This window comes from Leptonychotes weddellii, chromosome 3 (assembly GCF_054177405.1).
Source record: "Leptonychotes weddellii isolate Sample4059 chromosome 3, ASM5417740v2, whole genome shotgun sequence".
NCBI lineage: Eukaryota > Metazoa > Chordata > Mammalia > Carnivora > Phocidae > Leptonychotes > Leptonychotes weddellii.
Genome location: NC_138371.1, coordinates 118255062 through 118279366, shown reverse-complemented (window position 1 = coordinate 118279366; position 24305 = coordinate 118255062). Strand labels below are relative to the sequence as shown.

At 40.4% G+C, this 24305-nt stretch overlaps 1 protein-coding gene across 1 annotated transcript in view; it reads left to right on the top strand.

The window, feature by feature from the left end:
- LHFPL6 (LHFPL tetraspan subfamily member 6) overlaps positions 1-24305 on the top strand; it is a 222554-nt gene that overhangs the window by 2710 nt on the left and 195539 nt on the right. The window lies entirely within an intron of this gene.

Below are 24305 nucleotides of genomic sequence, written 5' to 3'. Positions count from 1 at the left end.
TCAACAGTAAGCAATTAGATTATCTGTGTCTTACTGACATCTTCAGGTCTTTAGAGATGAAAAGTAGAAAAGGTTTTTGAGTCAACATTGCTGTCATAAGCCTTTAATACTCTTTGGCAGGTATAAAATTGACCCTTGATGAACCTTAAACTGTATTTCTAAATAAATGATTACGGTTTTAAATGAGAGATCAGTTTTACATGAACAACTATGGATTTCATTCTGCTACAAATACAGCTGTAGGCTTAATTATCTTGTTAGGATTTAACTTCCCTGGATGCTCTTGCTGTGAAGAAAGAAAAAAATAGCGAATACTGAGTGCTTGTCCCAAATGGACTGGAGAGTCTCACTAACACCAGAAAAGGTTTGATTTTTACTTGGGTTTCCTCCAACAAGTATTACTTCAATATCTCTGGTCATATGGTTTTAATTATATTTTATACATTTTCCACTGTGCTTTTCACTTCCATTCTTCAAACTGACGGGCTGAACTTGTCTGATTTATCGTCCGTCCTGGTAAAATATGACAACCTGTAGATAGCACAGAATGAAGGGAAATAGGAAGCCAGGAAAATGTATAAAGTGTATTTGTAACTTCATTACAAAGTAAAAGTCTGTTCCTCTTCGATGTGGGTTTACTTACAGTCTTTTGTGAAAAATCCAGAAGAAGAATCCAGAAGAAGAAAAAAAAAATTAAAATGGATAGGTCTCAGATAGACCCTGTTGGAGAAACCCCAACACATGATGGCGGGTTATTTAATAGAACACTTTCAAGTAACATTTTGAGTAAGAAAATCCTTGCACTAAAAAGGCAAGGGGCCAAAAAGGTTTGTGTTTTAAAACAAATGACAGAGTTGCTTGCAGTTCTTTATTCCTGTACTGGATTAATGCTGTTCTCATCTGTGTTTTTCCCTGAAGTTTTGCATCTCACTCCGCCCTAGGAGCAGTTTGGTGGACTTAACTGTCCTTTCTTTGGTGTTTCAGTGTTCAACATTGAGCTAAAGTCATGTGTATGAGATATATATATATATGTGCGTGTGTATGTATGTGAATATATATACATTCATATAGAAATATAGTAAAACGATTAGAAAACACAAAGAGGTCATTGAACGCCGAGATAGAAATCCAGAATTTGAAAACTTTTTGATACCACAGATTTCAGAAATAGAATTAATGCCAGGAGTATTTAAAGTTTGTTTTTCTTTAAGAGTAAACTTGATTTGCTGTTTGTGTTTCACTTGGCTAAGGAAAAATGCTTAAGCAGTTTCTTTTTCTCCTCTTATGGTAAATATTACTTTCCATTTTTCCTTCATTTTAGGGCAGGGAATGCTATTATTTCTGGCAGGACAGGAAAATGCTTACAAAGAGAAATCAGTTTTTATTGATTATCTTTAAATGTACAATGAAGGAAGGCAACAGGAAGTGAATCTGAGACCCATGAGATTTATGCTCCCCTCTTTAAGCATGTACAGAATTTTTGGAATGATATAGAGCTAAATGTTTTATTTTACAGAAAACTCAAGGGGAAAGATCACTGGGGAAGTTATGTATATTTTTAAAAGTAACTTTTCCCCCCTTTGTACATGCTTTTCATGAACTCTGCTTGGCAAGAGTCACTGACATTAAGCTAAGGATATAGTTTATTATTAGCAGTTTGATATTCTTTCCTTTCTCATATATATTTCTCCTACCTGCCAAAAGATAATTATGAACGTAAAACCTAAAAGAGTTTTTTCTGACTAGAACCTCTTGAGGGCACAAGTAAGTAAATACATCCCATTACTCAAGATTTAGAGTAAATTTAGAAAGAAAAAATGACTCGAGTTATGGAAAAGGTTTTGAAGAACCTGCCATTTGTCACTATTGCTTAATGGTAGACGAGTTAAAAAAAAAAAAAAGCTTCCAAAAGAATTCTTCCTGTTATTCATTCCATAATTGTTTGGGGTTTTATGCATAAAAACTTAAGTGGTCAGTAATTTTATTTTATGAAATTTTTCATAAAATGGGCCAGTTTCATAAAGACTGCAAAATACCAAGCCAGTGGGTTCTTATGCATTCCAGAGATGGCCCTGCTTTCGAAATACAGTCAACATACAGTGAACTCTGCTATAAGGCGGAATCTCTTACTAAAAATGATTCACCCAGAGGGGTTATGTTTAGCTAAAGTTAGGGTTGCTCCAAAAACAACAGGAAGCAGGAGAATGGCAAAGTACAGAGGCGTCCTACTTACCCCCGCCTGCTGTGTCTGGAGTTTGCACATATGGAGTAACATCAGGCAGTGAAGCCCCTGCAGTACGTTGGAACTAGTTAAAGGACAAAGTGTCAACCTTAATTTTGAATTGTCTTGCTGTGGTTGGTTAGAGGTTAAAATGTCACCTGCCAACTGGCAGAGCAAGGCAAGACAGGACTGTTGCGTATGACATTTGCCCCCCGTCGAGGAGTGCTTCAAGGAATCAATGGCTTGTGCTCTTCTTGGGGCAACTTGTACAGCAACTTCAATTGGCACATCTCCATCTTATGTTTCACGTCATGTTTCTGTCAGAAGTTTTTCGAAAACTGGCCTTGGTTGAGTTTTACCTGCAATTGAGGTTTTATTTTTATTTCTTTTATTTTTTTAAATTTTATTCATTTATTTGAGAGAGAGAGCGCGAGTGAGAGAGCAGCAGAGGGAGAGGGAGAAGCAGGCTTCCCACCGAGCAGGGAGCATGACGTGGGGCTCGATCCCAGGACCCTGAGATCCTGACCTGAGCCGAAGGCAGACGCTTAACCGACTGAGCCACCCAGGTGCCCTTCAATTGAGTTTTTAAAAGGCATGCCGAGAGCCTCAGAGAAATAGAGTGTATAATAAAAATGGGTCCATGCATATCGGATGGTGATGGTGCTAGGAGAAAACAGGTTTTTGTGTTGGGTTCGTTTGTTGAATATAAAATTGTGTGTTTTTGGGCGCCTGGGTGGCTCAGTCGTTAATCATCTGCATTTGGCTCAGGTCATGATCTCAGGGTCCTGGGATCGAGCCCCGCAACGGGCTCCCTGCTCGGTGGGAAGCCTGCTTTTCCCTCTCCCACTCCCCCTGCTTGTGTTCCTGCTCTCGCTTTCTCTCTCTCTGTCAAATAAATAAATAAATAAAATCTTTAAAAAAAAATTATGTGCTTTCAAGGATTGCTGTAGTCATGAAGTCCTTCTACAAAATTTTTAAACATCAGTATCATACTTTTAATGCATGTGTTAGGGAAATGCCTTATTTGCGTGCTCTGTCAATAGAACATGGGGCAACGTTGTGAAGACAGATCAGGTCTGCCTGTAAGTTCTCTAACTGGTGCCTGTGAACGTCAGGATCTGAGTGTGCCCATCTAGTCCTAAGAAACTGCTTGCTGCTGTCATTAAGAGGCACGGAAGGGAGTCCCAAATTTATACTATGTCACATTTAGCTTGAACGTGTGTCACGTGTATGTATAAAATGGGTAGTCAGCAGCAAACAACGACCTTTCCAGTTCGGAAGGTGCTCTGTTCTGAGAAGCAAGGGGAGACCATCTTCTCAACTAATTGATAGTTAAGTGCTGCTGAAGACAGTAATGATGACGGAGTGTTTCTTTGAGCATCCCTTGCTCTGTGTGCTGAAGGTATCACTGCTTTTCCAGAGTCCCCTCACAGTAGGGTCCCACCCGAAGCTGTCTGTCATCCCTTTAGGATGAGGGCTCACGACTCTCCTTCCCTTGCTCCCCTTTAAACCTGACTTGTCATGTGATATGCCACCTTGTGCTTTCCTTCTTTCTGGCTGTCATGCATCAGGATCACCCAGGACCTTTAAGACACAGATTGCTGGGGCCCACCCAGAACTCTGATTCAGGCAGTTTGGGGAGGGGCCCGATACTTTGCATTTCTAACAAGTTTCCAGATGATGCTGGTTCTGAGCCCCCAGCCCTAGAACCCTGTTCTGAGTTAACCATTTCGTATTTTAGAAACATGTGACTTCTGGGAGATGGTTTACTTCCAGAAGTTAGTTAATGTTTACTTGTGTTATAATCTGATATAAACTTCTGTAATTGGGCTGTGGAAAGATCTGTATCGTCCTATTGGCTGAGGACATCCTTATTCTATCTCTCCCTGTTTTTGTCACAGAAAATCATTTTCCTCAATCTTAATACGTACTATATACATGTTATAATTGTAATATGGACGTTATATAATATAGACATATATATATTCTTTCATTTACCATTGCTCAATGACACAAACAAGATTTTATAGATGGGACAGCTCAAAAAAGACCTTCATACACCCTCTGTAGTTTTCATGCGGTGGATTTTCAATCACAAATTTCTCACTGACAGACGTGAAGACCATACTGCAGCCCAGAGAGATGGGTGAAGACAGCTCTTGACCAACTCCATAAAGCCATGTGTGTCTTGCAAAAGCAGAATGACTAGGCCAGGAGGACACTCAGGAGCCAGCCAGTCAGAGCTTCTGCCGGTAGGCAAGATGGCACTTCAGTTGGCTCTGACTAAGGAACGGGTCTCCTGATCTTAGACATCTGTAGGGAAAAAGATGATGCACTCTTGCTGAAGAGTAGTCCTTTCTAGGGCCACAAACCACTCCCTTCCGCAGAGTCGTATGTCCCACATACATTGCTCATTGAGAGGAACAGGCTGCAGATGGAAGCTAGGCAGTGTGGCAGCGTGAGCAGGGCTTTGGCAGCCAGGAAGGGGCAGGAGGGAGTGGCAGTGCGGACAACCGACAGCGAACACCTCAGGTGCCATCCACTCTGAGCTCTGGACTCGTTAAGGGCAGGGATGTCAATGAATCAGCTGATCTTTCATAAAACCTAAAATACCAAATTTTATATGATTGTATTTAATGTTTTAAAATTACATTTTCAAATAGCCATAGTCGCCAGTTTTCTTTCCTTTTTTTTTTTTAAGATTTTATTTATTTATTTGAGAGAGAGTGAGAGAGAGAGAGAACATGAGTGGGGGGAGGGGCAGAGGGAGAGGGAGAAGCAGACTCACTGCTGAGCAGGAAGCCCGATGCGGGGCTCAATCCCAGGACTCCAGGATCCTGACCTGAGCTGAAGGCAGACACTTAACTGACTGAGCCACCCAGGTGCCCTACCAGTTTTCTTCTTTTACATACCTTTTTTTTTTTTTTTTTTTCCCCAGAAGAACTTGTACTTCTAAGGCTTACTTTGGAAAGTTTTTTATGGTTTTCAAATTTTCCTATGAAGCTTTCAAGTTCTCCATATCAATCACTGACATCAAAATTCAATACAATATCCTTAATTCCCTAGTGGGCCTTAAAGTGCCCTAGGAGTTTATTTCTCTGGGAGAGTCCAGCTCTGTCCCAGACAGTCTGATTCGTAGGCAGGTCTGGGTGGGGCCCAGGTGAAGCCTTTTAACGGACTCCCCAGAGGTTCTAGAACACAGATGGTCCCAAGGCCACATTTTGGGAAACAGGACCCAATTTTATTCGCTTCAAACCTCATATAATACCAGTGTTGTGGGCCTAGGCTTACGTCCACCACGAAGTGAAATATGGATTATCAATCTCTTTCTATCCATAGTTATTTTGGAGATAATATGATATAAGCAGCAAAATATCATAACTAATGTAGGAACAGACCCGTTTATAGCTATGTTCTCCCTGATCTTAGAGATTTTGGGTGTTACTGGTGGATAGTCAGTCCTGTGTATACGCTCAGAGGCAGAAGGACCAAATCTTTTCCACACTATGCTTAGATAAAGACTATTTTGATTTGTGACTTCACCTGCAAATTACAAACCTGCTATCATTTCTTGTGCTGTGTTTGCATCCTTCAACCGGAGAGTGTGTTGTTTATGTTCTGTGAGGGTGTGCTGGACTCTCTGGTTTCTTTACTGCCAAGTGTACTCCGTTTTTACCTATTTTGAATTACAGGTTTTTTACTTCCTAAGTTTGTATTTGTGAAAAAAAAATGCTAATGGTAATAATTGGTTAAAATGGTGGAAGAAAGAGTTATCCATTGCGCTTGGGTCTATCATGTAAGCAGCTAGGCAAGCCTTTTAACCTAGAATTATTTAGATTGATGTTTTCGACAGGCTCCAAGTCTTCATTTACTTTATGCAGAGTAGAGTCTTTCCAAGAGAGTCACTTGATTTTTAGCTTACTTCCCTTTGGTACCACCAGCTAACATAGCCATACCTAGATACTGCTGAGGCCAGGGTTAGCATGGGTTAGTCAGCCTCTCTAACACAGAGATTGCACATTGGTTCACCGTCAGGTAAAAATGCGTTGTCATTCACAAAGAAAGCGAACTGAGGAACGTGATTCAAAACCATTCCTATTAAAAAAAAACAATAACAACCCTCAAAACACACTCTAGAGAGCTTTACATCATCCTCTGTGATATCATGAGATGCATAAAATCTGCGCTCAGGACACAGTAGTGCCTTGTAGTACTTGACCTCTCCAGCTACCTGCAGCTTGGCAAGAGTGTCTTATGGTGTGTGCTGGTTGTAGTCGGAAAGACTACCAGCCTCAGGTTCAACACTTATTCATGGATGTCATTAAAGGTCATCTTTTTTTTCTTAAGATATCACCCTCAGTGCGTTCTGAGGGACACTGATTCCTGGGTGTACCAATAGATGTTAGCAGGAAAAAGCAAACAGGAACAAATAGATTTGAGAAACATTTGGTTATGGAAAATTAATCCATTTCATTACAGCAAAACTCACAGAGCATTCAGGATGTTGTCTATTACCAATCTCCTGGGAGGAATGGGGAGGGTGTAGTATTAAGTGTTTAACTAATTTATTTAGGCCCAGCGTCCTGAAGGGACCAGTAATCTACAGAACTTCCTTCGTTCTCATTTTACCCCAGTGAGGCAGGCAATTTATTCTTTTTCACAGCTGAGAACACTGAACTTTAGAGTGACACCCAAAGTTATCCCATTAGTTATTGTTTGTGCTGTGAATGCTATCACCCATAGTGAAGTACAACATTTTTTACCGTTCCTTGGTCCTCTGTTTATGCTTGTAGTACGATAAAACCACTTGTAGCAACACAATCTAGCAACTTTTTGCCAATTCTCAAAAAATGTTTTATAGGGGCGCCTGGGTGGCTCAGTCGTTAAGCATCTGCCTTTGGCTCAGGTCATGATCCCAGGGTCCTGGGATCGAGCCCGTGTTGGGCTCCCTGCTCTGCTCGGCAGGGAGTCTGCTTCTCCCTCTTCCTCTGAGCCCCCACCTCTGGCTTGCGCACTCTCTCTCTTACTTTCTCTCCCTCAAATAAATAAATAAAATCTTTTAAAAAATGCATTGCGGGTTAATGTTAATAATGTAATATGCAGTAGAGAGGCCATTAGGGGAGGATGCCAAAACATTTGACCAACGTCTCTCAACAATTATTTAACAGAAGACTGTTATCTTTCATTATTACATGCTGGCCGAGTTTTCTAGTGTAAGTGCCCCATTGTTAAGGCTAAAGATAATGTTAATTCCAGAGGACACACGTCTTAGATAACAAAACCAAGGACCTGTCTATAGATAATATTTGACGTTGTCAATCTTCATTATTAAAATGTTTGTGATAGAAAAAAATAGAGTTCGAGGTAGATCACTGGGAAGGAGTCTAGGGATTTCCCAGGGACTTCTGAATGGTTATTTTCAGAAGATCAAGAGGTTGGATTCAACATTGCTCTAGTTCTGGTGCATTGATATTGCTGACTAATTATTGAGGGATCTGTTACCTTCTTTATATGGTAGATGTCATACCAACTAGTGATTTGCTTTTACAGTTCATGAAGCTCAAAGGTAATGTAAGCGCCAGCACTGACCTGCTTATAACTCTACTAAATAATTTCCCCTTCATGTGTCTCATACTTTCAATAATCAGGCAATACCAGCTACTTTGATGTACTGAAATATGTATAAAAATATTGTTGGATAAAAAGAGAGTTCTATTTTATGGTTCTCCATTTTTCTTGTATGTCTTATGTCTTCAAATAGAACAAGAACTAAGACTTACAATTTTCTCCTAGCCCGACAGTGACTAGGATAGCAAATGTCGTCTTATATGTTCAATTAATATTTGATGATGTACTATTTAGTTTTAATTATTTACTAGCAACATTTTTATCTATAAGGTGTGACCTTGTTCTTTCCTATCTCACAGAAATATTTCAGAGATGAAATAAAGTAATGCAGCGAATATGAGGACATTTAAAGCAGTGTCTCCTTATGATGTCCCTGCATGATGTTAGTCTTTGGGAAAAAAGTGTTCTGTGGTCATCTGTGTTGAAATGATGCTGCATAATACAAAGCACACTTTAAAAGCTCTGAGTGAGCTTTGTTAATTTTCTGCTATAAAGAAAGCAGCTGCTATGGTCTGAAAATGTTGTTCTTCCCCCCACCCCAATTCATTTGTTGAGGTCCTGATTTCCAATGTGATGGTAGTAGGAGGTGAGGCCTTTGGGAGGTGATGAGGTCATGAGGGTGGAGCCTTCATGAATGAGATTAATGCCGCTGTAACAGAAATCAGACAGTTTCCTTGCTCCTTCTGAAGCCTCTCAAGGATACAATAAGAGAGCCTCCACCAGCCACACTGGCACTTTAATCTTGGACTTCCAGCCTCCACAACTGTGGGAAATAAATTTCTGGTGTTTATAAGCCACTCAGCCTGTGGTATTTTGTTATTGCAGCCCCAGTGGACTAAGCTACTATCTGCTTAACACTGTGTTTCACAAACTTACTTGGGCATGGCAGAGTCCTACTTACCTGTAATAGGCAATAAGATCTCTTTGAATTAATGGTCAACAGAATAAGCTTTGGGAAATGCTGAGTTAAAATACATTGTAAATCCAGGGAATTAGTGTTTATGGGCATTTAACAGTATTGAGTGCCTATTATATGCCAAATAATGTGCTAGCTGTTGGGATACAAATTGAGATAAAATCCCTGATAAAAGCCCACAGTCTTTTTTTTTTATAGTGTTTTTTTATTGAATTATAATTAACATACGAAGTTATATTAATTTTAAGCATACAATACAGTGATTGGACAATTCTATATATTACTTGGTGCTCACCACAATAAGTGTAGTTATTATCTGTCACCAAACAACATTATTACAATATTATTGACCATATTCCCTATGCTGTACTTTTCTTCTTCTTGACTTATTTATTTTATAACTGGAAGTTTGTATTTCTTAATCTTTTTTCATCTGTTTCACCTATCCACTCATCCATCTCCCCTCTGGCAACCACCAGTTTGTTCTCTGTATTTATGAGTCTGTTTTTTTTTTTTTTTTGGCTTATTTGTTTTTTTATATTCCACATATAAGTGAAATTAATATTTGTCTTTCTCTGAATTATTTCACTAGCATAACGCCCCTTAGGTCTGTCTACGTTGTCACGAATGGCAAGATTTCATTCCTTTTTTTATGGCTCAGTAATATTCCATTGTATATATTTACCACATCTTCTTTATCTATTCATCTATCGAGGGACCCTTGGGCAGCTTCCATATCTTGGCTATTGTAAATGATGCTGCAGCAAACTTAGCAAACTTAGATCTTTTCAACTTAGCATTCTTGTTTTCTTTGGGTCAATACCCAGCAGTGGAATTACTGGGTCATATGGTATTTCTATTTGTAATATTTTGAGGAACCGAGGAGCTCACAATCTTATGGAGGAAACCAACAGGTAAGGTTTAATTACCATCTAAAGGACTCGTGATACCTCCACACACATCCACGTTTTGTTGAATACAACGACTAGCTGGTGAGGCTCACTCAGCAGCCAAGCGAGGTGCTTGCCAGCTATTTTCCATCCTGCCCTCCTCCCTCTTGGCCCTGTGTTGCAGGAGTCCGCATTTCCCAGAAGCCTTGGCACCTGGCACCTGGGTTGCTTCAGCCAATGGGAGACCCTTTTGGAAGAAGGGAAGCAGGGAGAAGCCAGGGTATTTCTCCCTCTCCAGCTCTTCCTTGGGCAGTATCTTCGGCAGCAGTTATCTCTGTTCCTGGAATGCCCTGCCTTTTGTGGCCCCCACTTCTGCCAGGAAGCCACTGGGATGATCTTACCCTAGCCCAGTTCTTCCAGTCCCTTTCTTCTCCCACTATCTCACCAGTTGAAAGAATGGCAGCAATTTCCTGCTGTTGCCAGTTTCTGGGTCACCTCTTTATCTCCTGTTTGGCTTTTTAGCTCTTCCATCCTCTGCGTGACCAATTTCCTATGCTCTATTAAATTGTCTATGTTCCAAATACCTTAGGATGGTTTCTGCCTCCCTGGTTGGACCCTTGCTAAAATACAATACATAATTCAAATTCCTACCTCCGGCCAGTGGAGGATCATGTCATACTGTGAACTTTTGGGATTTGCGATGAATAGACAAAAATCACAGACGTTTAGTCAAGAATCGCCGGAGTCCATTGACATGTGAACAAAATGCTGGGGGGGAGGGGCACAGCCTTCAGTCTGGAGGGATCTGCAAAGAGTTCACAGCAGAGGTGCTAGTTGAGCTGGGGTCTGCAGGGTGAGCAGAAGACTCCCTGGGCCTTCAGGCAGGAAGAACACCAAGCTCTCAAAGCCAAGGGGTTGTGAAAAAGATCTGATGTGAGTTTGGGGAATGGCCCCGTACTATAAGGAACGGGACAGGTATGATGTGACAGAGGCTAGAAGTGGACAGGACAGACGGAGTCAGGTTGTGGAAGTCCTTGTTTCTATTCCATGGTGGGGATTCCATACTTAACTCAACTGAAACTTTTGAGTGGTTATGGGTAGAACTGACTTAAGAACTCTATCATCTGTAATCTAGTAGCCGTGAGGAGTAAGACTGATTTGGGGAATAACCAAAACCAAGAAAAGGGAGGGAGAAGCCTGTAACAACAGTCTTAGCCGGAGGTGGTGAGAGCTTCGTGGAAGTTGTTGGAATACAGAGAACAAGAGTTTGAAGACATTTCTGAAGGAAACACGTTTTTAGATGAATAGATGAGAGAATGAATGGATGTCTCAGTAATTTTGTATTTCTATAATATAAGAAACCAGACATTTTCAAAACATTTTAAAAAGTAATAAATATTGTGGTTGCCCCCACTGAATGTAGATATGATTTACTATACAACTGCACAATTTGAATATTTCTGCTTTAGGATTGTTTGCATGTTCATCTGCGTGTAAATGAGGGTTGCAACATGTGCTCAGCACATTTGGGGGCTTCGAAGAGGAGCATTTTGATGACAGCTAAAGTAACTGTCAGTGTCATGAACTTTGCTAGCTTCTCACAAGCAGACATTTTCCCTTTCTGTCCCTAAAATTGCAGAAATAACAAATGGGTAAATACATAAACAGTAAGTAGACGTAAAATTGATTTTCTACATCTTATTTTCATAAAAATTGTTGACATTTTCAATTATACTTTTATTTTACCTATAAAGAAAGAAATGAATGTTACTGTCAACAGGTTTATAACAAAAATTGCTGTCAGTTACCTGTAGTAAATGAATCTTTTAGCTTGGAGACCTAATAGATTACTGTCCTGGGTTAGCTAGTCATGTTACAGCTGCGTATTAAGGCAGAGCAAGAATGGAAACTAGGCATCCCTTGGTTATCACCTATGAATTAATATTATCTGTGATTATTGTCTACGTTCCCTGAATCAACTGCATTGAAGGCCATGAAACACCAAATGTAGTTTTATCATTCCAGTGTAATTTATAATTCTTATATATAGGTCATATTGAATTTTTGGAAAAAAAAAAAAAAGAAATAGCCCTTAAGCTCTAAAATAGTCTAATGCTGTGATTAAATCTAATCCTCATCTTTAGAATGCTTCTTGGTGCAAGTCACTGTGTAAGACGCAGATCTCTACCTCTCTGCTCTAGAGTTTCACTAAAACACATGCCCCTCATGTATTTAATGATGACATTACTCAGATTGTCCTCCCAGCCATCCACGAATGTGCCTTCTGTATGGGCAGCAGATAGCAGTCAATGATGGGATTGGGCACACACAGGAAACACCGGATTCCCTATGGGACCATGGCTTTCCAGCATACATATGGCTGGAAAGGGCAAGTGTTCATGGTCAGGCTTGGTATAGCTTTTCCTTATTCCTGGCCATCATTGGCTCCCCATAACAATCCAAGCTCCCCAGATTATTTCTCCTTCCCTACTATGTGTGCATAGTTGTCTTGGATACGAATATAAAATTTTCCACATTCTCTTCATGTCTAGAAGGGACCTACAATGAAGTTATTATTTTTTATGATGTGATGTATGGTTAGCATGTCATTTTTGTTGCTGTTTGTTTTGTTTTGTTTTTCCCATTTGGTGTTACATAACCTAATTTAAGTGGAAAATTATAATCCTTAGGTAAAGCTAATTCCTTATAGTCTCTATAGTCACTTCTAAGTAAGAATTAATTCTCCTAAAAGTATTCTGAGGAAGAATATCAATTTTAGCCTCAAGGGAAGTTACCCTGGTATTTACAAGGCTTAAAAGTGTAGGCATACTGGATGTGACAACATGAAGAAATATTTACTATATAGTGGTGCTTTTCTCACTCATTATTTATTTTTTTAAAAGATTTTATTTATTTATTTGAGAGAGAGAGAATGAGAGATAGAGGACACATGAGAGGGGATAGGGTCAGGGGATGAAGCAGACTCCCTGCCGAGCAGGGAGCCCGATGCAGGACTCTATTCAGGGACTCCAGGATCATGACCTGAGCCGAAGGCAGTCGCTCAACCAACTGAGCCACCCAGGCGCCCTCTCACTCATTATTCAACAAATGATTTTTGAGTGCTTACTATGTGTCAGGCTCTGTTCTAGCTGGAGATAGAATGCTGACATGGTAACGTATGGTTCCTTGTCTACCTAGAATTTTAGTAAGAGAGATGAAGATTAATCAAATACTTCCCCAAAACGACTGTAAATCCACAAACTTGATAAATGTTAGGAGGAAAGTTACATCATGGACAATCATGATCTAGATGAGGTGCCAAGGAAGGCTTTCCGAAGGAGAGCAGGTTTGAGTTGAGACTTGAAACATGGAAGAGGAGGAGGGGAGAACATGCCTGTGACGGGACCTCGGGGACGAAGCCCACCAAGTGAGCACACAGGTTGCCTCCGAGGCATCGGCAGAAAGCACAAGGGAGGGTGGGTGGATGAGGCTGAAGAGGGAGGCACTGGGAAGATTCATGCTGAGGATCCTGTACTCAAGATACTCCTGAGATCAGAAGCCAATGAAAAGATGAAGATATTTGTGCAGGGAGATGCTGTTTATACCTATTACCTGTTTATACGAGAACTTTGTTCATTTAAGGCAAGTTACTGGAGAGTTAAGTTGAGAGGTAGCTGGTTGGAAAGCTCCTGGATTCTTTTCACTTATACCGGTCCTTTTGAGGTAGAGGTCATCATTAGTACATTTTGAAAGGAGAAAAAGTCATTGTGGAATTTCTCTGTGTATTGTTTGAATACATAAGTAGAACCAATGTCCAGGTATTTGGTTAAGGGACACAATTGTTAAAATTGTGCACCCTTCGAAGGAATGGAGTGGAATGAAAAATGAGTGGAAAAAGGTACCAATATGCAATCATTGTTGTTTTTTTTTTTCATGTTGCTATAATCTATTATGTCTACAGTTTTCCTTCATGGCATTTGGTACACTTGTAATTCCTTAATCTTTACAATTATGTGTATAATGTCTTTGCTAATCGGTTGTAATACCCCAAGGGCAGTGGCCTCCTCTGTTTTGTTTGCCACTCTATCCCTAGAGCCTAGCAAAGTGCCTGAGAGAAAATGGGCAATGAGAATTTTCTGTCTGCCTGATACTTAATATAATATGATCTGTTTGGAAAGCTACTGTATATGTATTTTTTTTAAGATTTTATTTATTTATTTGACAGAGAGAGACACAGCGAGAGAGGGAACACAAGCAGGGGGGAGAGGGAGAGGGAGAAGCAGGCTTCCCGCGGAGCAGGGAGCCCGATGCGGGGCTCGATCCCAGGACCCTGGGATCGTGACCTGAGCCGAAGGCAGACGCTTAACGACTGAGCCACCCAGGCGCCCCTACTGCATATGTATTTTTAACCCAGTGCAACTTTGCAGCTATTGATCAAGATCTCACTTTGCAGAATGGCACAGGCAGTAGGCCTCTGTTGGACACTGACTTGAGTCAGACAGTATCTCACGTCAAAAGGCACAAGCTCTAATACGAGGAATTGTACGGACAAATGTGATACGGGTGCTGAGAGGATGCAGAGAGATGTTATTTGGTCAATGTCCTCAAGATCTTGCAAGAAATACATGTGGAACAGGTGAGCTTCTGCTAGTCTTCGCTAACCTTGGCTACAGACCCTGAGTCTTTTCTCCTGAGTCTTCATCACTGCCCGTCGAAAAAGTCGAAAAGGGCCAAGCAAGGGTATAATGGGTACTCTGGAATGTTTTGCTACTGATCCAATTCCTTTGTAAAATCCTTTCCCATTTGTTGGGGGTCAGCCTAGGTGCCGTGTAATCACTGAATTGCGATCTTCTCCTACCTTGCTTTACAGGATCGACTCTGCCCTGATTTCCTTGTTTCCCTACCCTCCACATCCCTCAGTAAGATAAAGTCTCACCAGACTACGCTTCATTTGGGTGGGCCTTAGGGATCTACACAGTGAAGCTCTGGACTCTAGGAAATAATAAGATAGAAAAGATAGGATGAAATATCTTCAACATGATTTGGCAACTGATTGCTGTTGGTGAGAATGACCTTCATTTGTGGCTCTCTGTTTTCATGTCTTTGTGTGTCTTGGAACGAGCCTGCCATTAGGAAGAGTGGGATGTCTGTAGGAGGCATGTTTTGTTGAGGCAAGGTTCTGGACAGTTTGTGGTTCAGGTTCTGGTGGGACTTCAAGGTGAAGGTCAAGTGGGTGGCTGGAACGATAAGGGTTAAATATATAGATTCATGAAAATATGTCTTTGAAAACCTTCTTATGAGAGACTACTACTTCATTTCCTTTTCATAAGGCATGACTTTAAATCCTGGCACTTCCTTTTGCCATGTGGCTGTCTTGGTTAGAAGGTAGGCTTCTAACTATGTCTAACTTAAGCATTGATTCTAAGCCACCCCTTTGGACAGTGCCGGCTGCGTAGCAGCTGCTATGCTGGTAAGATTATAGAGGAGTTTGCACTTTGTGGAACTAGATTTTATTTTTCTGGACAAAAAAAAAAAAATCACAAGAAAAACCAAGGTAGGAAAAAAAAACATTCTCCACGATGTTCACTACCCAAAGGTGCCTTGGGGAGGAGTCTAGAAATGACCATGTAGTTAAAAAAAAAAAAAAAAGGAAAGAAAAGAAAAGAAAAAAAAAAAAAGCAGAGGTGCAAAGGGTGAATAGTTTAACTTTTTTTTTTTGGTGACATGCATAAAGTTGGCATTCTATTTTGATTGCCTGGTGGAAGAAAGTTCATTTATCTCATCCACCCACTGGTGGCTATCCTGATTATAGCCTCCTGGTAGGCACCATTTAAAATTCAATTTGGCTCCCTGTGCCCTTGGTGCTCATTAGGTTTCATTAAATTACACAGCAGCGAGCTCTTCTTCCCTGTGTGGCACCATTTTATGTACATTTGACTTCAGTGTAATTTCAGACAATTATGCTTTGTGTGGAGTGGTTTTACCATGATCGTCTTACTGTCCAGTTAGGGCTGATCTGGGACTCTGAATCTGATGAGATTTTAAGACAGTAGAAAATATTGGAGGAGGGAAATGTTTTTATTTCCCTAGACTTGCTCTTTTTAGCTTGTTTGGCTTGTAAATTGTGGCAGATTGTTTTTGTAGCATTACTTACAGCATAAGATTAGAATAACAACAGTTTTCCCCACATGGGATGCTTCAGAATTTTACATGCAATCAGATTCTGGAAACAACTGTGTTTGTGAGACTGTAAGTAAAATGAAATGTTAGTACTTTTTTTCTTGTATTAGCAAATCTTCAAGTGCTGCCTTCTGTTCGTGTGTTCGCAATACTCTCTGGCCGTATGTTGTGGTGTGAAGCAAGTGAATGCAGGATCTGGACGGACAGGGTTGAATTCTGCCACTCATCAGCTTTGTGACCTGGGCAAGTGACTGCCTCTCAGCCCCGGTTCCTTCAACTAAGACAAATAGTAACCCCCACGAGCTGGAGTTTGTGGAGCTTAAATATGCATAAGTCATGTAATATCATGATAGAGTAGATGCTCAGTAACTGGCGGCTATTACTCATAGCTCATTTGCTTTAAAATTTCCAACTTAACTTTAACTTAAAAAGCTAATATGCTTCATTCATTACCCACATATTTATTGACTCCTGCTCTGTGCTAGGGAATGTTCTAGCTGTCAGGGATAAAGTAATGAGTAGAGGCAGATTAAGAAAGAACTATAAAGTGAGAACTTTGGTATACTTCCATCTGCTTTTAGTTGGCTATTGTACCCTACTGCATTTCTCCAACCAAGTTTTGAACTAATAATCTTACCTACAGGTAACTTATCATCCAGGACCTCGTAAACAGACTTTGTAACTGGCTGTATTTGACAGATCATTATCTGAAGTGAAATAGATATCTGTGTAGGTATTCTCAACAACTGGACAAGTGGGTTCCCTCCCTCCCTCCCCTTTCCTTCCTTCCTTCCCCCCTTCCTTCCTTCCTTCCCTCCCTCCCTCCTTCTTTTTCTTTCTTTCTTTCTTTCTTTCTTTCTTTCTTTCTTTCTTTCTTTCTTTCTTTCTTTCTTTCTTTCTTTCTTTCTTTCTTTCTTCTAAAGCAGATGCCCCCATATTGTGGGTTTTCTCCATCATGATGATATTTTATATCATTCCCTTTAACCCTCCATGTTGTCTCTGATACACCTCCATGTATTTGTAACCTGATTATATATTTGTCTATATTTTTATCTCTTTTGCATAACCACAGAGACCAACTGAAAGCAAAATTAGTTCTTTAGAGTTCCAAGTCAACTAACGTCAGCTACTTTTAATATGGCATTTTGCAATATGCAAACACTTTTGTACACATTTTCTCATTTAGTCTTAAAATCCTGCTGCAGCTTTGTTCCAGAAACTGTGATCGCTACTATGGGAAATAAAAAAGTAAATATAATACAGGCCTGTGACCTCAAGGAGTTTACAAATTCATGGCTTTGGTCACTCGACTCTCCCTTGGAAAGATGTCATTGTTATTCTATCAACAGCAAGCTTCAGTACTGTGTTATACAGCTAGATCATTATTTTATCTTCACACAATGAGCCTTGCCAGTGATATTTGCAGGTGTGTGTTGAAGTGATGTTCTCTAAGATTAGAGCTCAATACAAGGGTTCTGGAGTTTTCATTTCGGATTCTCAGGGGAATTGAATTGAACAAACTAAAAAGAAAATATCTTTGATACTTGTGTATAATTCCTTAAGAACTACAAAGTATATTGTAAGAGGAAGATGAGATGTGTTTTGAAATTGAGGATAGAGATGGGGCAGAAGAATATGCTGTAACACAGTAAATCATTTTGACATCAGAGGCTGAATCTTATAGAATGACGAGAAATTTTATGGTCTTGAATATACTATGAGAAAGTTAATGGCATACATAACTGTGTGCAACTGAAACGTGCTACTGCCACAGTCATGATCTCTGAGTGACCACTTACAAAGTCATTTGGCATTAAATATTGTTCTCATTCAGTGTCATGGGACACCATCACATTATTCCAAATGACTCAGAGGACCTGTGCTGGTGGTGAATGTCTGTCATTCTGGGCTCCCTTCCTACACACCTGCCTTCCTCCCGTCCATCCTCACGTGGCCTCCGCAGCAATCCTCTTGGCTGCGATCATGGACCTTCATTCCCTAAATAACTCGGCTGTTCCCTGTAGGTTAAGGACCTTCTACGGTGTGTTCCCAAGCTCCATTTGTCACATTACCACTCACTGACATCCTTCCTGGGCATCCCACTTGGGCCAAACTAGATTTTGTTGTGTTTCCTATGCATTTTCTATGTAATCCCACTTCTGTGCCTTTGCTGACATTGTTTCCTTCACCTTCTTTCCCCTTTTTCCCAGACCCAGAATCTCTGCCTTTCAAGGCCTGATTGGAATCTTGATTTCTTCATACAGTCTTCTCTGGTTGTACAACTTGAAAGAATCCTGCCTTTCTTGAGCTTCTTTGGAACTTATGTTTTTCTTTTTTTTTTTTCCCCTCCTGGTGGAGGCCTGGAGGAGCACTCTCTACCATGTATGATTATCAATCGCCCTGGCTGTCATCTCTCAGCCCACCCTGTGCCTATCACCATTTTTATATTCATTTGGCTGATGATTTGCTTAAAATCATTCTGGACAATTTTAAATCTAAGTATTCAGTTTGGGGTCTATGACATGTTTGACTTGTATTCTCTATGTTACACTGTTATTAATCCCCCCTTTTTTTCGGGTAGGTCACTTCTGTGTTCCGTACTCTCACACCTCATTGCAAAAGACAGATGTTGTGGAATTTTCTGTTTTGGATGCCAATAGCCCTATGTCAAAAATAAAGATCTGTTTAAATGTAAATATTCCTGACTAGGTTAATTTCAAAAGATGATCTCGTGGGGCTCCTGGGTGGCTCAGGCTATTAAGTGTCTGATTCTTGATCTCAGCTCAGATCTTGATCTAAGGGTCGTGAGTTCAAGCCCCACATGGAGCCTATTTAAAAAAAATAAAAAAGATGGTTTTGTTTTACTTGTTCCTGTTTTAGTTACATTCAAACCAGCAGACAGCGCTAAAATAGCCAGCAATAGAAAATGTTACTGTGAGCTAGTCCACAGCCATTGCTCCATGATGACATGTTGATTTAGGTATTTTTGCTGGGGATCTTTAGTAGGATGCTTTTGTCCTGCCATTCCATGATGACTGATTCAGCCATTTACTTTAGATAAAAACTAACTTGTTTGTTCCTCTCCTGCAAAGGAAAAAGAGAAACTGTCTGTGATATGGGTTGGGACATGTTGCCAGTGTGTATTTTAAAGGTGGTGAATGTAGTACTAAGAAACCTTCTCTTTATTTCAATCTATGTTGATGGAGAGCATGTCTTATCTGGCAAGCTCCCAGGACATTCTTGCTTCTGTGTTGCTGACCATTTGTATTTTAAAATATTAGCAAATGTAGCTGTCAATATTGGGGTTGTTCGAAGGAAACCCATAAGCCATCAATTAATGTGGATAATATGGTATTTATTGGGGTTGCCCTTCCAGACAGTCTGGTAGATGATCATAATACACCTAATGGGACAGTAGCTCTTGGGAAGATGTGGGACTTGGCTCTTTGGAGACAAGCAGAACACTTGAGTATGTGCCCATTGAGATTCTTTTCTTGAACTTGTATTTGGAAGTACTTTGTACTCCTTTACAAAATGCTAACTTTTCAAATGTGTAAAATGATTTCCTGAGACTGCGGGTGACAGTTGGCCCTCAAATGTTACCACGATTTGCTTGGAGAGGCCACACTTTGTCACTCAGTGTGTAGCATGGAGGAGAGAAGGAGAAGGCGCTTCAGAAAACTAAGAGGAGCAGCAAAGTTGGGTATATTCATTCAACTTAGGACTAGATCCTTTTGAACTGCTATGTGGAATTTTTGTTCGAATTTTAAATGTTAGTTGAGCATTTAAATATTTTTTTCTTATTTAAATGTTATTCTTTTCCACAGTTCTGTTTTTTCTTTTTCCTGTAAACTCCATGGGGATAATGACTATAACTGTCTTATTAGAGTTTCTTACATCTTTAGCACATAGTATGTCTCAGCAAATAGCCACTAAATGGATGAATTCTGTTCTGTTAGTAGGGAAGGAGGACAACAGATTAATAGTGTTCACACCTCTCATGCAGGACTGGTGATATAATTTGCAAGGTCCAGTGCAAAAGGAGAACGTAGGACCCCTTGTTCAGAAGTTATTAGGAATTTCAAGATGGCGGTAGCGGAGCATTGAGACCAGGTGTGGCCCCATGCAGTTCCACAGGCTGCGTGCCATGAAGCTGCCCCGCTCTAATGCAGAGAGGAGCCAGAGGTTCGAAGCTTATGAATTAAACATATTTTATTCCCTCATTTCTGGTTAATAGTATGAAAGCTTTGCTTCTTTGATTCCTAATGAAATAGGAAGAACAAGTGCTTTATACTAGTACCTGTCACAGCACAAATTTGAACTAATGCTTAATTTACCATCTTTGAAGTCAGCCCCTGCCAGTGTTCTTAGCATAAAATTTAAAGCAGCAAACTCCACCAACCTGAGCAATCTGTTCTCATCCACGGCACTAGTATTTTACTGACTTCAACTGTTTTGCACTAGTAAATCATTCTGACCCAAATCTAGTCTGTATGAACCCTGGTAAAATGATTATAAATTAGAACAGTGAAAAATGAGCTTATTTCCTCTGTAGCTTTGGAGACAGAGGGACAAGTTCAAAATGGGATTGCCGGAGTCACTCGTCCCGGGTAGAGGTAAGAGAAACCTTCACATTTAAAAAAATCCCCTGGGGTAGGTTTAGTTTACAAGCGAAATTGAATTCTAATAAAGCAGAAGGAAGAGGGATCTCCTCCAGGCCTACTTGTACACTACATAAACCTGAATGGAAAGTAAATGCTAACTCCTCTGCGGTCTCCACAGATGTACAAGTAAATGGGTGATTTCTAATCAGACTTGTCAGCACAGACTATCCTTCAGCTGCTGAAAGTAAATCTGAAGATCAGGAGCTGCCTACAGTCTGCACCATGGCTAGAGATGAGCCACCAGGAGAAACTGTGTGCAGCCGGGCAGAGGGAGCTGGACCTGCAGAGGCAGGTGTGGTCCCCCCTATCCTCCTCACCTCCCACCTTGAACTTTTGGAAGGCCAAATCACAGCTTCTCATCCCTTAGTTGACTGCCTTTGTGCCATGTCACTTATTACCAAAAGATAGACCTTTTGGGGGCGCCTGGGTGGCTCAGTCAGTGAAACATCCAACTCTTTGGTTTCCGCTCAGGTCATGATTCAGGGTCCTGGGATCGCCTCCCCTCCCCCTCCCCCCGCCCCTCGTGGGCTCTGTACTCAGCAGGGGGTCTGCTTGTGATTCTCTCTCCTTCTCCCTCTGCGCCTTCTGCTTGTCTGCGCGCATGTACTCTCTCTCTCTAAAAATAAATAAATAAATCTTTAAAAAAAAGATAAACTTTTTGGAATTAAAATGAGGCTAAAAATAAATCTGGCCACCTATGCTTCTTGATTTCTGGGCATAAAGAATCAGGACTGAAGGAGGAAGATGTGACCCCAGTGATATGTCATGACTATCTGTGGATTTTCATTATACTAGTCTTTAATTTATGCAGATAATGAAGTGCTAGTAGACTGGGAAAAATGCGTTTAAAAAATCATTACTTCACCATATGTTAAAGTGTGAAATGCAAGTAAGTACACCAGCAGCTTCTGAAATGATTGTCCTGTGGGCATTGGCTGGATCCTAATCCGGGGTTTATTAACACATTATCTTTCTGCCTTCGCCTCTATGCTCTGTGCTCTGCTCCTTCCAGGAGATGTAATATAGCTCTGGTCACCCACATACGTGATCATGAGTGTGTGTTTTCACTTGATGAAGCAGAGCAGGGAGGAGGGAATAGAAGTAAAACTTGTTGGATCTGCCTCCCTGCCTGAGAAAGGAAGACACCATGTCTTGAGTCCTGCTTGTACCTTCCCCCCACTGCTCATGCAGCAGTCTGTTACCAGGACCTCAACTGGGCATCCAACTAAATACTGATGCTAGACCTTGCTCTGCAGTGGAGCTGGGAGGACAAGATTTAAGCACACAAACATAGATGAATTATCTAAATAATATGAAATATCTATTATATACCCACTGGTACGCTGGACACTTTTATTTGTAATCTCTACCACATTTCTGTAAGGGAGGGTTGGCCCTATTTCACAGATGGGAAAGCTGAGGTTTAGAGAGGTCAAGAGCATGGAGCAAGCTAGTGGCCAAGCTGAAATACAAACATGAATCGTGTGAGCCCCAAACTGTTCCTCTCCCCCTGATAGCATGTTCCTTCCCTCTCTGTGACACATATGAATTGTGGTAAGACTGTTCCTGTTCTGCTTGGGAAGCCCCTCAGTTTTCCCTGAAAGAGGAAGTAAATCATTCTGACCCAAATCTAGTCTGTATGAACTCTGGTAAAATGATTATAAATTAGAACAGTGAAAAATGAGCTTATTTCCTCTGTAGCTTTGGAGACAGAGGGACAAGTTCAAAATGGGATTGCCGAAGAGTCACTCGTCCCGGGTAGAGGGAAGAGAAATCTTTACATTTAAAAAAATCCCCTGGGGTAGGTTTAGTTTACAAGCGAAGAAGATGATCAGAGAAGGTGCCATGGACCACATAACAGGTTTTGAATGAGGCCTGGAAACATCTATGACTTGAATAATTAGGAAATTGAGGAAAAATATTTCAAGCTTCTTTTTTTATATTTTTTATGTATTTCCTATCAAATATCAAAAAGATTAACTATTAGCCAACTCATAACTATTAGTATTAGAAAGGATTTACTAGATTCAAAATTATTACCAATACTTTCTTGTGGGGCAAAGTAGAAGAAAGATACACCATCATTTAAAAACTTGTAGATTTAAGGGGCACCTGGGTGGCTCAGTCGTTAAGTGTCTGCCTTCGGCTCAGGTCATGATCCCAGGGTCCTGGGATCGAGCCCCGCATCAGGCTCCCTGCTCTGTGGGAAGCCTGCTTCTCTCTCTCCCGCTCCCTCTGCTTGTGCTTACCTGTCTGTCAAATAATTAAATAAAATCTTTAAAAAAAACCTTGTAGATTTAAAAGTATTTTGTAAGAGGTTATGTAAACATAGACTTATAAAGTTCTGACCTTCAAGCCTGGAAATTTTTTGTTCATGACTGTGGTTGCTTTTCCTTAGATGCAGATATTCATTCTTAAATTTATACTGTTTTAATAATCATTGCTTTCTTAAAATGGTCTCCTTTGGATTTTATTAAGACCTTCTAAATATTAATCTTTTTAAATTTATTTTTTATCTAAATATTTCTTAATCTTAAAACAAACTATGTGTGAGCAATTGTTTTTAAAAACACATTTAAAAAGATGTCTTTATCTTGAAGGCTAAGATATATGATATATATATATATATATACTCATATTTAAATTGTAAAATAATCTACTCCAGGAATTAATATGTTTCACCTACTTGTTTTTTCTTAATATAGGAGTAATAAGAAGAAATAATCTTTATTCTTCATTTTCTCCTATTTTGACAAGGAAAAATCTGTATCTATCCCAAAATTATTGCATTTAGGATTGTATGCTGTACATTTTTAGAAATCTCCAAAAACAGAAGATAAGGCTTTGGTTAGATGAAAACAATCTGCGTACAATACACTTAGTTTCAACCCCGGTTGTTTTTTTCTTTTAAGAGAGTGTAAGCTAGGAAATTTGCCATCATCAGACATTAGATTGTGTCCCTTACCTTTAATCTCAGTGACATCATTCATTACTTGCTGTGGACCCTGATCCCCTGGCTCTAGCTTTATGACCTGGTGGGTGAAAGATCACATGCACTTGGAGAAGTAGAAACTAATGGTCACTAACTGACATCTTCCACTAATCCTGTGATTTAGGAGAAAGATAGCTTTTCCAGCAGTGTTTGATGGCTCAGGCATGAAAGCTCACAAGGTTAAGGTTTGGCAATTTGTACAGTAGCTGAGGCTTAGAGGGGAAGGTGACCGTCACAGCCAACAGAAGGTAAATAGGGCAGGAAGACAGAAAGGTGGAGGAGACACAAGAGAGTCAATATACTACAGAAGTGAACAGAAGGAAGACAAGTGGTCCAGACTACCCTCTGTAGAAAATCCGACTGTGGTGTGTTGACCTTTTCAAAAGCCACAAAAGCTAGGTATAGAGCTTTTGCCTCTTAGAAGGAGGTTTTTGAATAACAGGTGATGCAATACTGTATAATACTGTTTACTGAGCATAGGCCTGGCTCCTCTAAATTAGGGCTTCTTATTTCACACATTTGTAGATTTTATGTCTGTGCTTTGCATATGTGCATGTGCACATATTGCTGGAAAGAGGTCTCAGATTTTCATCTGATTCCCAGTGGGAACTGGTACATACATACAAAGTTTAAAAAAACAACCCTGGGGGCGCCTGGGTGGCTCAGCCAGTTAAGCATCTGACTTTGGCTCAGGACATGATCTCAGGGTCCTGGGATCGAGCCCCGCATTGGGTTCTCTGCTCTGTGGGAAGCCTGCTTCTCCCTCTTCCACTCCCCCTGCTTGTGTTCCCTCTCTCGCTGTGTCTCTCTCTGT